The sequence below is a fragment of the Xiphophorus couchianus genome, chromosome 1, assembly GCF_001444195.1.
Source record: "Xiphophorus couchianus chromosome 1, X_couchianus-1.0, whole genome shotgun sequence".
Taxonomy (NCBI): Eukaryota; Metazoa; Chordata; class Actinopteri; order Cyprinodontiformes; family Poeciliidae; genus Xiphophorus; species Xiphophorus couchianus.
The window spans coordinates 24,090,630-24,105,700 of record NC_040228.1 but is presented as its reverse complement, the minus strand read 5'-3'; positions in this window follow the sequence as shown (position 1 = coordinate 24,105,700).

The window sequence follows — 15,071 nt, the reverse complement described above, 5'->3', positions numbered from 1 at the left end:
ATATCAACCTGCCTGTAATTAAAGTGTAAAATGTATTTCACCAAGTATTTATGTTAATGAAATTAAGGAACTTTTGAAATAATATTCCTATTGATGCACCTGCATGTTCATGTATCATCTGAACATTTAAAACTGTTAAATAGTTCAAATGCATTAATATACTTGGGGTGGACGGTTTTTAATCTTATCTACCTATCATACTTGACCAACTGATGATAATTCTACATTATTTTAATATTTAAAACATAATGAGGTCAAACAACTTTTTATATGAGTGGGAAACAGATTTAACAGTGAAACAGTGAATTGGTCACTTACTGGTGTTTGCATTTCATGCTTCTGTGACTCCAGTCTGAATTTGAGGGTTTTTTTTCTCCATCCTAGCCGACCTTTTCCACGCAATCGATTGGAAATCAGGAAATTAGATGAGAAGCTTCACTTTAATGAGAAACAAATGAGGTGGAACAAATGTATTTTACACACTGTTGTTGGGAAACACTTAATATCCTGTAAATTACATGCAATGAATAGAGAAACCTCTTCAGCACTGATTTGTATGACATCTGCTCAGATTGTAGTGTTTGACAAATTTTAAATTCCTTTCTCCTTTTTATCTATTTTTACATTTCACCATTTTGTTGTGGCTTCTCATGTTGAACTTTCTTCCTCAGAGCCTTGGTGTCTGTCCATGAACAGCTGCACGCTCTGGTTTGTGTGCTCAGACAGCCACTCCCAATGCGCCGCAGCCTTTTCTATTATTAAACGTAACAGGACCTTTGCTTTCACAGCTAGAAATCTCAACGTTTGAGACATTCCCAGTGATGGAGGATACTCCATCCCTCCGCCTTGCAAAACTAAAACAACAGAAAGAGAAGCCCCCCCTCTGTGGAGAACTCACAGCCCTTCATGGCTCAGGTTTCTCTATTGTCATTCTTTAAAAGCAGCACCAAACCACAACATGTTTATTTTTTATTCATGTGGTTTGCCTTTCTGCCAACAACCACTGAATAAACAGACGGGTAAAGCTCTGCTGAAGGTGGAGATCTTTAGGTGGAGCTTTAGCAAACAGATTGTGAACATGAGCCGTAAAGATGGCCGCCTTTATGTAGAGACCAGTCGGTCTGTCTCCAAAAATCAATATTTTGTCATGAGTACATGTAGTAATTTGGGATAATTTAAAAAAGATGACCAAAGACTTGATTAAACTACCGCTTTGAATGTGTTTTCTCCAACTTTATATTTCACTATAAATTTGTTCATTTAGACTTGAAGCACGTTAGATGTGGTCCTGCTTAAAAGTTATTTTCTCATTTTTGTCCTTAACTTTGTTTTCTGCAACAATGCTTTGATAGGGAACTTTTTTTTTTTAGTATGTAATTATCGACCCTTTGCAGGTGACGTCACTCTATTCGAAACTCCGCCTACTCCACCATGATGGACGTCCAAACAAAAACGCACCTATGGTGGCCTAATATCGCTTTTATTTAGTTGCTTTCGCAGTAAAAAGTCACCGGAAGCTGCGCGGTAGGCTGCACGAACAGACAAGGATGAAAACCAAACTTGTCATTTTATTTTGTAACTTTTAACGAGGAAAAATACAGCAGCGATTTATAGCAGTCGTCAATCTTAATGGCGTTAATGTTTTTTAAAAAGGTTTTGTTGGCTCCAGTGGCCTTCATTTGACAGATAATCGACAGGAAAGTGGGCAATGAGAAGGGAAAGACATGCGGCAAAGGTCGCCAGGCCGGGTCGAGGACTAAGGCCTCCATATATGGGCTGTGTTTCACCCTTGCGTCACCACAGCACCCCCCATGGCGTTAATATTAATGTTCATATACTTTAAAAGTAATCATGATTACAAAGATCAAATTTTGCATTATGGCGAAGGTAACAGTTAGTAACCATGGAGATAATGCCGCACCGTCATGTAGCCTAGCATGTAGGAGGAAAAAACTGGTTAGCATCTCGTCGTCTGTACGTTTTAATGCTGCTCCAGTTTATGGGAAATGCTGTTTATGACATAGTGACATAAATTATGTGGTGTGAATTCAGGCAAAGTTGGAAATTTGATCAACACGTGAGGAGGGACAAAATATGGGTCGCTTTCTGAGCCAGCGGTTTCATGCTTCTGTAAATACCGCCATCTATAAGCCCCAACCAGGTGAGTTACGTTCACAGACAAATTAGCTCGACTCAAACAAGTGGAAGGCCATGAATAAACTGACTAAAACAACTAATGAAAACAACTTCAGTCTTATGTCCGTCATGGCGTCTTGAATAATTAAGTGACGTAGTTGCGAACAGTCAATATTTTACAGTCACTATTTAAAACTTGAAAGATATTCGCTTGACTTTTTTTAAAGGATTGTTAAGTTTTACAACACAGTTTAAGTGATTTATTTTTGTCATGTTTTCTAAGCACATTGGATTAGAAAAGTTTTGTACAGGATTGAACATGTCTAGGAAAGAAAAGCAAACACTGTGAGCCTGAGATTGTTTATCCTAAATTTAATCTTGATGCAAAATAAAACCGTTTCAATTATTATAAATTATTGTCATCCTAAATAAATGACTTAAAATACTGATTCACAAAATCAAAGCACTGAGTGGTTTACTGTCTTTTTTTCCTTTTTGTGATGTTTAAAGAGAGTTTCTAAGAAAAGGAAATTTAAGATTCATTCAAACTTCTTTTTAGAAAATGGATGCATCGCTTTCCTACATCACTAAATTATTCATGTGCACGCTATATTTTTGAGCCATCCTCGCTCAGAGGAGGATTTCTCCAAAAACTACAGGAAATAGCTTATTACAGTGAAAGCAAGCTGCCTCTTTGATCGTCCTGAATTGAACCGTCATCGTTCCCACTTCTGCACCTCACATTTATTCTGGATTTCCACCACAGATTGCACCTGTGCTGTGCATGATAATTGAGTGTTTGCTTGACTTTTTGATGTCAGTCTTATTAGCAGCCAGCCACTGGTTATTTCCCCCCCTATATTTCCTGGAAAGGATCTGTCTTTGTTATGCTCTTACTCCTTAGAGAGGTACTGCACCCTTGGAAGTAGCCTCTCTTAAAATGTGAGCACTCTTGAGTGCATAGCATGCAAGACTAATTCTTTAATTTGGAGGGTTGGATTTGATGCAATGTCATTGCGACTCTGTCGGGACGCATCAAGATTAAATTCAGTTGGACTCAATAATAAATGTCTGGCATACTTTCAATGATGCAGAGTGCAGGAACGGTAGATTAATTTCCTGCTGTGAGATTTTTGTATGAAGAACGCTGAGTTATTTTACCTTATTATTGATCCTGATACCTTCCTGCTGGCTCTATTGACTCTTCTTCTGCTCCATATCTGTCTCAGAGGTCATAATTGCTTTTTTTATTTTTTATATTAAGTCTTTATTTAGCCAGATAAAAAACCCATTCAGATCAACATCTCTTTTACAAGAAAGACTTGGCAAGAAAGACGGCAGCAGCACACATCTTAATAGACAGTAAAGTAAACAGAAATAACAAAAATAGACATTAGAAATAAATAAAATGTGAACAAATTGACAATGAAGGGCGATATTTAAGATTTAAAACACAAAGGCACTGCTGACAGGATATTCCTTTGTCTGTTTTTTAAAAAAATTGTGAAAAGCTTCAGCTCTGCTTGGGATTTTATTCATGAATTTGAGAGAGGCACACTTTTGATCAAAACAGAGACATTGCATCTGAATTAGCAGCAGAGTGGGTTGTTAACATTTACTCATCATTCAACACAAATTGCCTTCCTTCCTCAGCCCACTTGTGAATGAATATTTATAGATTTGCTTAAAAGAACATATTCTCATTTGACTCGATTTGCTGTTCAGCACTAATGATCTCGTTTCCGCACCACTGAGCTGTTCGACTGGGGAAGGGATCCACTTGTAGGAATATTATTTAGTTCAACATTTTTAGAGCTATTGAATTCTCACAGCGACGACCTTTCAAGGTAACCCTTTGATTGTTGCGCTTCACAGATTAGCTCAGCATCACTGGAAGGTTGTTCGTTGCAGGACACCCAGCATATTTCCTGACTCATCAGCAAGCCCTTCTGCCCTGCAGGACACTCCTGTGTACACAAATGCAGACGTTTTGAAATTATTTTTGGAAATACCAGCTGTTACGAAGCAGCGACTGTCTCTGCCTACGCACATCCACAGGGCTTTTTTGTACTTTGGCATGCGAAACAGATGACAAATCCAAGATTTTGTCTTGGAGATTAAAGTGTTTGTTTTTTTAATTTATTTGATTCCATCTTTGTAAATGTTTCTCCTTTAGATCAACTTTGACTTTTGGTCTTTATACCTAAAAAGACTTAGAGTGGGATTGAAAAAAAGTAAAACAATGATGTTGAGATAAGTTGTTTGAATAAGCTCTAAATTATGTTGAAAGCATAAAACCCAACATGACAAGAACAAAATCTTACATAACAACCAGAACATTGCTATGTGCTGACAATGTTCAAAACATAAAATTATGTTCTGAAAACAATATATTTGTTGCGATATATTGCAACGTCATTCGCTGTCAAATATATAAGATGGAAACTTGTATTGAACCATTTAATCATTTACATAATTTGCTGAAAATACATAGTTTCCACAAATCTGAACCGGAAGTGATCCACACCATCTTAGTAGGCAAGTGGATGAACAACGAAAGCCTCACCATTGTGCATTGTGTGTCAATGCATTGTGTCAGTGGATTGTGCGTCATTTTTTCAAGCCCACTCTAAATCTTTTCAGGTATAAAACCATAAATTATATTGCAGCGGCAGCGCGGCTGTGCATGTGGAATAATAGTCTTTTTGCCCTCCAGCAATGTCCGCATGCGCGAAATTTCCTTATGTAAACAATAACATGCAGGTCTATATTTGTAAATCTGATTATGAATAAGTTAGTGCCTTAACCTCACTGCACGTCACTGGTTTAAATATAATTATATATATATAGATTTAATTATACATATATATTTATCCGTATATGTATAGAGAGGAAGATATATATAGATTGATATCGATATGTAGATATATATATACATATATATAGATTTATAGAGAGGCAGATATAGATAGATATATCTTGCCCAGAAGGATAAAGTTTTCAAAAATGTTTCCAATTTGTATAGTTTAGACTTCTTAAAGGCTCATTTTGTTCCATGTTGTTTACATTTTCTTTTTCCAAATCTCCCTTTAATTAATACATGTGGTTGTCTTATTTTGCCCTGCGACAAACTGGCGACCTGTCCAGGGTGTACCCCGCCTCCCGCCCGGAACGTAGCTGGAGATAGGCACCAGCAACCCTCCCGACCCCATTAGGGACAAGGGTGGACAGAAAATGGATGGATGGTTGTCTTATTTTCTGTTTAGAATTAGAAATAAAAATCTTACAATGAATGAACATGAGTACTGATGTTGAACGTGGGGGAAGCCGGAGCACCCGGAGTGAACCCACAGCTACACAGGGAGACGTTTCCCACCGTGCAGTCCTGGCTTTTTCATATTAAAATGTCCAATTAACAACAACAGTAGCTTTTTTTCCAATTAGCGCCAACCACCCAACCCACACATGGCCCCACCCCCCTTTTAACTCTAGTATACTGGAGACATAAATTGATGTCTACGCTGGACGGATGTTACTTCTGCCTTTGAACTGGCGCAGACATGAGGGAGTTAAAGCCTTTTTGATTCGCCTCCACAGAGAAATCTTTTTCATGGGGCTCTCTTCTGGTTCAGAGACGTTGTTCTGCTCAGCTGATTCTCCAGCTGCTTGAGTCTCTGATTCCTCAGGTGTTGTTTGGATTCCATCTTTGTTTAATGTAACCTTTATCTGTGGAGGCGATGTTCTCTGTTTTTCTATGAGACCACTCTCCCGTTTTGTGCAAACTACCTGTTACATCTTCTGAGACTTTGCAAGGTTTTGTCTCTAGTTGCTCAGAAGCTGTTTGTGGGATCTCTAGTGTTTCTAAATCAGATTTTGGTGTCTCAGTGCTGTGGATCAAGTTTTGATCTGTCTCTATTTTATTTACAACAGTTTCCAGTTTAGCTTTCTTTGCCGTCTTTCTCTTTTTCATGCATTTTGATTTAGTCAATGGCCTTTGGTCATCTGGCTGATCCCCATTCTGTTGTATTTTAGTCACCATTTCGTCTTCAGTCGCCTGCTGTAATTCACCAATCACTGTTTCATTTCTATGAATCTCAGTTATGATGGAGGAGGCTGTCTGATACGGTGGCCGACAGGTGCAAATGCGCAGCAAAAGAGAAAACATGCAAACAAACAAAAAACACGCGCACAAATTAAATGCGGCAAGCAAAAAGCGAATGAAATGCAGCAAACAAAAAGAGAGACGCAAACAAAAAAGACACCCCCGAATGAAATGCAGCAAACAAAAAGAGAGACGCAAACAAAAAAGAAGACACCCCCGAATGAAATGCAGCAAACAAAAAGAGAGACGCAAACAAAAAAGAAGACACCCCCGAATGAAATGCAGCAAACAAAAAGTGAGACGCAAACAAAAAAGAAGACACCCCCGAATGAAATGCAGCAAACAAAAAGTGTTGAAAACGGAAGTGCTCCAGACCACTAGGGGGAGTCAAAGAGTCGAGACCGAGCCCAGAACGGTATGACTGACACAAAGTCTATCACGCTACCCATAAATTATTCTGTTATTCTATAATATTATAAAAGACGGCGTATCTGAAAAGAAATATAGTAATACGTACCTTTACTTTCTTTCAAATTTCTTTCTCTGAATCTTGCATCTGGTCCCATAGAAATGAATACTATTTTCTTTGACTCCCCCTAGTGGTCTGGAGCACTTCCGTTTTCAACACTTTTTGTTTGCTGCATTTCATTCGGGGGTGTTTTCTTTTTTGTTTGCGTCTCTCTTTTTGTTTGCTGCATTTCATTCGGGGGTGTCTTCTTTTTTGTTTGCGTCTCTCTTTTTGTTTGCTGCATTTCATTCGGGGGTGTCTTTTTTGTTTGCGTCTCTCTTTTTGTTTGCTGCATTTCATTCGCTTTTTGCTTGCCGCATTTAATTTGTGCGCGTGTTTTTTGTTTGTTTGCATGTTTTCTCTTTTGCTGCGCATTTGCACCTGTCGGCCACCGTAGTCTGATCCCCAACTATTTCGGAAAAGACGTTTTCCGGTATTGAAACTTCATCTTGTTCAGTGTCTTCCACAGAAACTTTAATATTGTTGAGGGTCTCCGGCTCACAGGCAGCTTTCATTGCTGCCTTTCTTTTGTTCTTGCACTTAGATTTCTTTGATGGTTTCTTGTCATCTTGCTGGTCCCCACTTAGTTGGGTTTCAGAGACAGTTTCATCTTCATTGATCTGCTCTACTTTAGCGATCTCTGTTTCAATCATATAAATGTAAGTTTTAATGGAGGCTATATGATCCACAACTGTTCCTAGTATTGAAACTTCCTGTAGTTTATTGTTTTCATTATTGGGGATCTCCAGCTCACAGGCAGCTTTCATTGCTGACTCTGTCTTGTTCTTACCTGTAGATCTCTTGAATATCTTGGTCTGCTGATCCTGATGCCCATTCAGTTGCGTTTCAGAGGGCTGTTTTTGTAGCACTAAAGAGATCTCAGTTTGTGTCCAAATAGTTTGATAAACTGGTTTTAATGGATAACTGGATTCGAGCACATCCATCTCAGTTTGAGTTGAAGTTGTTCGACTGACTGGTTTTACTGCATAGCTGGTTTCCTGTAGATCCATCTCAGTTTGCGTTGAAGCAGATTGATAATTTACTGTTTTCTGCTTTGGGATTTCTTGCAAATCTGTCTGAGTCTGAACAGAAACCATTGACCTCTTGCTCTGTCTGCTCTCTGAGAGTCCTTTCCTCGCCAGCTCTTGCTGTTGTCTAAGTTTAGCATTTAGTTTTTTATTTGTATCGAACATCTTATCAAGTTGTTTCATTAAATATTTCTGCATTTCGTTGTCCGACGGTTTCAAGTTACCTCTGGTTTCCAGCACATCCATCTCAGTTTGAGTTGAAATTGTTCAACTGACTGGTTTTAATGGATATCTGGTTTCCTGTCCATCCATCTCTGTTTGTACTGAAGCAGATTGATAATTTAATGTTTTCTTCTTTGGGATGTCTTGTGAATCTCTCTGAATTTGAGCAGAAACCATTGAATCCTTGCTTTGTCTGCTCTCTGACAGTAGTTTCCTCACCAGCTCTTGCTGCTGTCTAAGTTTAGCACTTAGTTTTTTTATTTGTATCGAACATCTCATCAAGCTGTGTCATTAGGTATTTCTGCATTTCTTTGTATCCCAATTCAGTCTCCTTAAATTTGGCAAGACATGAACAGTTTGTTTGACTTGTTGTCTTGTCAGAAGAGTGGGGCAGATTTTGAATTTCATTTAAACAGCCTCTTTGAACATTTTCTGCAGTCTGAACATCAGGAACCTCAGTTAAATTGTCTGCCTGGATGTTGTCCTTGGGCTTACCCGTAGAAGGACTTTTCTTGCCTTTTTGATCCAGTGTCTCCAGCGCTTTGGCGATCGATTCATTTTCAGTCACCAGTGAAACATCCTGCGGTTCAGTATTTTCAGCAGAAACCTTAAGCTCTTGCTGCTCCAACCAGACTGCAAATGGCACCTTCTTCTTCTTGCGCTTGAGCAGATTGGGTGGCTGTAATTCCCTTTCGACAGTGTTGTCAGATGCAACGTGTTCGACTCTAGGTTGGTTGGAATCCATTGTATCCTTTGCTTGTTTCAGATTCTAAGCTAAAATCACTTCTCTAGAAACTCGGTATAGATTTCACGTTAAGTTTGATGTTGATCTCCAAAAAAAATGTACACCAAAAAAGTTCATGAAAAAAAGTGGAAAATCTTACACCCAAGATAGATAGACTGCTAAATAAATTCTCAAGAGAAACGTGTCAACAACTGCTGCTAAACGAGCTTATATAATCGCTGGTAAATAGACTGAACTTATATAGGGCTTTTCCAGTCATTTTGACCACTCAAAGTGCTTTACACTACTACTGTTTTAGTCACATTCACCCAGTCGCACTCACAAACACATTAATACACCAATACGCAGATTGGTAGGCATTTTGGGGTTAAGCCCAGAGGCACATTGACATGTGGCAGGAGGAAGCTGGAATCAAACCTACAACCTTCCGATCGCAAGACAACTACTCTACCATAGAGCCACAGTCGCCCTGGTGATGTCAGAACTCTGCCTTCGGAGTTGTATTGTGATGTCACATTGTGGTTTGATGTTCAGAGCGGGCTAGTTTGATGGATTTTTTATTAACACGATGGATAAGCACGACCTGACTGCAGAAAGAGTCAGTGGGCTTTTAAACGGTCACTGGTTGCCATAGTTAACATTGACTTGCGGTCAGGGGAGGCAAGTGAGGCAGAGCAACACCTGTCATAATGGAAACATATAATGATAAAATAATTTATATTGCTATTTTCACCCTGTGGTTTGTACTGTAAAGTAATTATTTTTTATTTAGCTTAACCAATTTTGATTGGTTAAGCTAAATAATATATGAACTGATTTTCCATAATTTTGCTTATGTATTTAATGTACAGTGTTTCTTGTCACCAACTGTGTGTGTAATGTGTTTCGTGTGCTGAGGAGCGATCAGAAACGGCAGAGAACAGATTTTAGGCGAGGCAGGCAGTTCTCTTGCCTCATGTCAGGGGCCGCTCATGATCCCAGACATCGTGATTCCACAACTGCAGATTAAGAGACAGTAACAGTGAGCTAGCCATACAGTAAATTCAAGTGCAGCGATATATTTATAGTTTTCTCCTCGTACCACAGCAATCACTTATTAATAATGGCAAAATAAACATTAAGCCTAAAACCATGTTACTGCAACAGGCTGACTGTTCTGCTCTTTGTGTGGGAAATATTTCAATGTTTTTTTTTTTAGGGACGTTGTTGTCAGTTGCTATGATGTAACACTCACAATGTGTTTACAGCTAATAGAAAAGATAATAAGACCAGTGCTAGGTTTGGCTACGGGAGTAGAGAAACGTGTAAGTGCCATAGACCAGAAAATAAGTTTAAGCTGCCGGCTTATTATTTGTTGAAAAGAAAAGAAACAACATGACCAACAGTTGACGTAGAGTGACACAAAATTCAATCCAAAATAGTTTCCCCGTTTCTTTCAGAATATTGTATTTAATCCCTGTTTGAAATTTAAACCTAATGTTAGGTATTAAAGGATACTATTTATTTTAACCTAGGTTATAGATCTATTTAAGTTCAAGTTGATACTGTTAATCTATTTAATTTACAGTTTGGTTGTTTTTTAAATCTTTTTAAATCTATTTTAATTATTTAGAATTCTTTTAAGAAGTTAAGGTTCTTTAATTTCCTATTTTAACCATTTCTTGTTTCTATTATAACCCAACAGACAATTTTACACACTAACAGTAGATATTGAATGTGGTTCGAGAAGAGAAAAAAACCAACAAAACACAACAGAAACAATCCAGCAAAAGACCGAATAACTTGTGCTTCAAATCAATGTCTTTCCTCTGTGATGATCCTCTGATTTCTCTGAATCCACTGTTTTTTTCAGCAGGAAAACATGGGCAGGTCATACCAGTTGGATGATTCCAACGTCTGCGTAGCTCCTGCTAGGCGGCAGTTACAGGACTCCTGGGTTACGGCTCGCCATCTTGTTTCTCACTAGCGGACTCAAAGTCAGAATTCAAATAAGATACACCTTTTAACTCACCAAGTCTAGTTCTGTAACATATAACACTCCGAACGTAGTCAGTAAAAAAAATGCAGAAAGCTCCTCCTCCAAAAATGGAAAAGGTTTTCCGACAACAGGTAGACTTTTTAATCGTCGATTTTCTCTTATCTCTCTCTCTTTCACAGCACAACTCTTAGCTTCTTCGTTCTCTCTGCTTCTTCGCGCTCTCTGCTTCTTCTTCGAGCGCCAGAGAACGTAGCAACCCGGTTGGCTGAAGCAAGTCACATGGGCTACACGTCAATGTGACCCTTCAGAATAAGAGATTTTACTCAACTTGACCGTTTTAGCTGCTGACAAAATAAATCTCCGTTTTATATGGTTTTAAACTAAATAAAATATAACATGAAATACAGCATTTATAATGTCTGTAATTATTATTTTTATATTTTTAACTATTTTAAGATCTATTTATTCTCTATTTATTTTCTATTTATGCATTTTATAGCTATTTTTATGAAAAGGCTTATATATAGTGAGGGCTATGTTAACCTGGGTTACAATGTCAACGAGTCTTGAGTTTAAACAGGTTTTCCCTTTGCTGTGGAGCACAGCACGAAATTAATAATGCCTAAATTTCCATGTTTCATTGAGTCAACTGAATTATTATATCGCGGCGGCACGGCTATGGATGGCATGTAAAAGAATGGTTTTTGCCTTCCAGCGTTGTCCGCATGCGCGAAATTTCCTTATGTAAAAAATAACATGCAGGTATATACTGTACACTCATGATTTCAGACTGTGGCAGGAAGCCGGAGCGCCAGGAGAGACACCTGAAGATTTCTTTTTGATATTTTACTCATGAAATTCTATTGCAAAATGTATTTCTGACATTTTGTAATTAAATGTCGGAAATACATTTAATTATTTCTGAACCTTTATTCTGAAATAAAGGCTCTAGTAAAATGGGTTATGAGAGAGGGGATTCAAACCCAGGACTTTTCTTGTTGCAAGGCAATAGTGCTCCCAACTGAGCCACTGTGCAACCATTTTATTCACAAAATTAATGTTTTACTCACACTTAAGAGAATTTAGAGACCAATTAACTAAACAATCATGATTTTAGGCTGTGGCAGGAACCCGGAGTGCCCGGAGAAAAACCTACAAACAGGAAACCTGTAAAATCTTTTTACCCTTTAATCCCATAAATCTTTGTTTTTCTGGTCGTGAATGTTTCAGTAACTGAACCCATCAGGACACACATGTTCTATCCCAGTCTCAAACTCCTCCAGCCTCAAAGAACTTGCTTATTTTCTCATCTGGGATATTTTCTGAGAATACATAGTTTCCACAAATATGAATCAGGAGTGATCAACTCCATCTTGGTAGGCAAGTGGATGCACAATGATGGAAAAATATGTGCATGTAGAATATAGTGCTTTTGCCCTTCAGCGTTGTCCGCATGTGCGCAATTTCCTTCTATATAGGGGGTTCTATATGTGTAAATCTGATTAAGATTAAGTTAGTGCCTCACCAGCTTTGCACCTCACATCACTGGTATATATATATATATATATATATATATATATATATATATATATATATATATATACTGTATATACAGTATATATACAAAGAGAGAAAGAGATTGATATCGGCATGTAGATATATATAGTTGTCTATATATCTATAGACATCTATATATATTTATAGTGAAACATATAAATATAAATAAAGAGAGAGCTTGATATCAATATATATATATCCATCCATCCATCCATCTTCTTCCGCTTATCCGAGGTCGGGTCGCGGGGGTAACAGCTTCAGAAGGGAGGCCCAGACTTCCCTCTCCCCGGCCACTTCTTCCAGCTCTTCCGGGGGAATCCCGAGGCGTTCCCAGGCCAGCTGAGAGACATAGTCCCTCCAGCGTGTCCTGGGTCTTCCCCGGGGCCTCCTCCCGGTGGGACGTGCCCGGAACACCTCACCAGGGAGGCGTCCAGGAGGCATCCTGACCAGATGCCCGAGCCACCTCAACTGGCTCCTCTCGATGTGAAGGAGCAGCGGCTCTACTCTGAGTCCCTCCGGGATGACTGAGCTTCTCACCCTATCTCTAAGGGAGAGCCCAGCCACCCTACGGAGAAAACCCATTTCGGCCGCCTGTATCCGCAATCTCGTTCTTTCGGTCATGACCCAAAGCTCATGACCATAGATGAGGGTGGGAACGTAGATCGACCGGTAAATCGAGAGCTTCGCTTTTTGGCTCAGCTCTTTCTTCACCACGACGGACCGGTACAACACCCGCTTAACGGCAGACGCTGCGCCAATCCGCCTGTCGACCTCCCGCTCCCTTCTTCCCCCATTCGTGAACAAGATCCCGAGATACTTGAACTCCTCCACTTGGGGCAGGACACCCCCCCTGACCCGGAGAAGGCACTCTACCCTTTTCCGGCTCAAGACCATGGCCTCGGATTTGGAGGCACTGATCCCCATCCCGGCCGCTTCACACTCGGCTGCAAACCGCTCCAGCGAGAGCTGCAGATCACGACCTGATGAAGCCAAAAGGACCACATCGTCTGCAAAAAGCAGAGATGACATCCTAAGGCCACCAAATCGAAACCCCCTCAACACCTTGGCTGCGCCTAGAAATTCTGTCCATGAAAGTGATGAACAGAGTCGGTGACAAAGGGCAGCCCTGGCGGAGTCCAACTCTCACCGGAAACGAGCCTGACTTACTGCCGGCAATGCGGACCAGACTCTGACACCGGTCATACAGGGACCTGACAGCCCGTATCAAAGGGCCCGGTACCCCATACTCCCGGAGAACCCCCCACAGGGCTCCCCAAGGGCTCCCCGAGGGACACGGTCGAACGCCTTCTCCAAGTCCACAAAACACATGTAGACTGGTTGGGCAAACTCCCATGCACCCACCAGGACCCTGCCGAGGGTGTAGAGCTGGTCCAGTGTTCCACGACCAGGACGAAAACCACACTACTCTTCCTGAATCCGAGGTTCGACTATCCGACGGACCCTCCTCTCCAGGACCCCCGAATAGACCTTGCCAGGGAGGCTTAAGAGTGTGACCCCTCTATAATTGGAGCACACCCTCCGGTCCCCCTTTTTGAACAGGGGGACCACCACCCCAGTCTGCCAATCCTGGGGAATTGCCCCCGATGTCCATGCGATATTGCAGAGTCGCGTCAACCAACACAACCCTACAACATCCAGAGCCTTAAGGAACTCCAGGAGGATCTCATCCACCCCCGGGGCCTTGCCACTGAGGAGCTTTTTAACCACCTTGGCGACCTCGTCCCCAGAGATTGGAGAGCCCAACCCAGAGTCCCCAGGCTCCGCTTCCTCAATGGAAGGCATGTTGGTGGAATTGAGGAGGTCTTCGAAGTACTCTGCCCACCGGCCCACAACGTCCCGAGTAGAGGTCAGCAGCACACCATCCCCACTATAAACAGTGTTGGTGCTGCACCGCTTCCACCCCCCTGAGACGCCGGATGGTGGACCAGAATCGCCTCGAAGCCGTACGAAAGTCTTTCTCCATGGCCTCTCCAAACTCCTCCCATGCCCAAGTTTTTGCCTCAGCAACCACCCGAGCCGCATGCCGCTTCGCCCGCCGGTACCCATCAGCTGCTTCCGGAGTCCCACAGGCCAAAAAGGCCCGATAGGACTCCTTCTTCAGCCTGACAGCATCCCTCACCGAAGGTGTCCACCAACGGGTTCGAGGGTTGCCGCCGCGACAGGCACCGACAACCTTGCGGCCACAGCTCCGATCGGCCGCCTCGACAATGGAGGCACGGAACATGGTCCACTCAGACTCCATGTCCCCCACCTCCCCCGGGACGTGTTCGAAGTTTTGCCGGAGATGGGAGTTGAAGCTCCGTCTCACAGGGGATTCCGCCAGGCGTTCCCAGCAGACCCTCACAACACGTTTGGGCCTGCCAGGTCTGACCGGCTTTCTCCCCCACCACCGGAGCCAACTCACCACCAGGTAGTGGTCAGTGGACAGCTCCGCACCTCTCTTCACCCGAGTGTCCAAGACATACGGCCGCAGATCCGATGACAAAGTCGATCATCGAACTGCGGCCTAGGGTGTCCTGGTGCCAAGTGCACATATGGACACCCTTATGCTTGAACATGGTGTTCATTATGGACAATCCATGACGAGCACAGAAATCCAGCAACAGAACACCGCTCGAGTTCAGGTCGGGCGGGCCGTTCCTCCCAACCACGCCCCTCCAGGTCTCACTGTCGTTGCCCACGTGAGCTTTGAAGTCCCCCAGCAGAACAAGGGAGTCCCCAGGAGGAGCATTCTCCAGTACCCCCTCTAAGGACTCCAAAAAGGGTGGGTAATC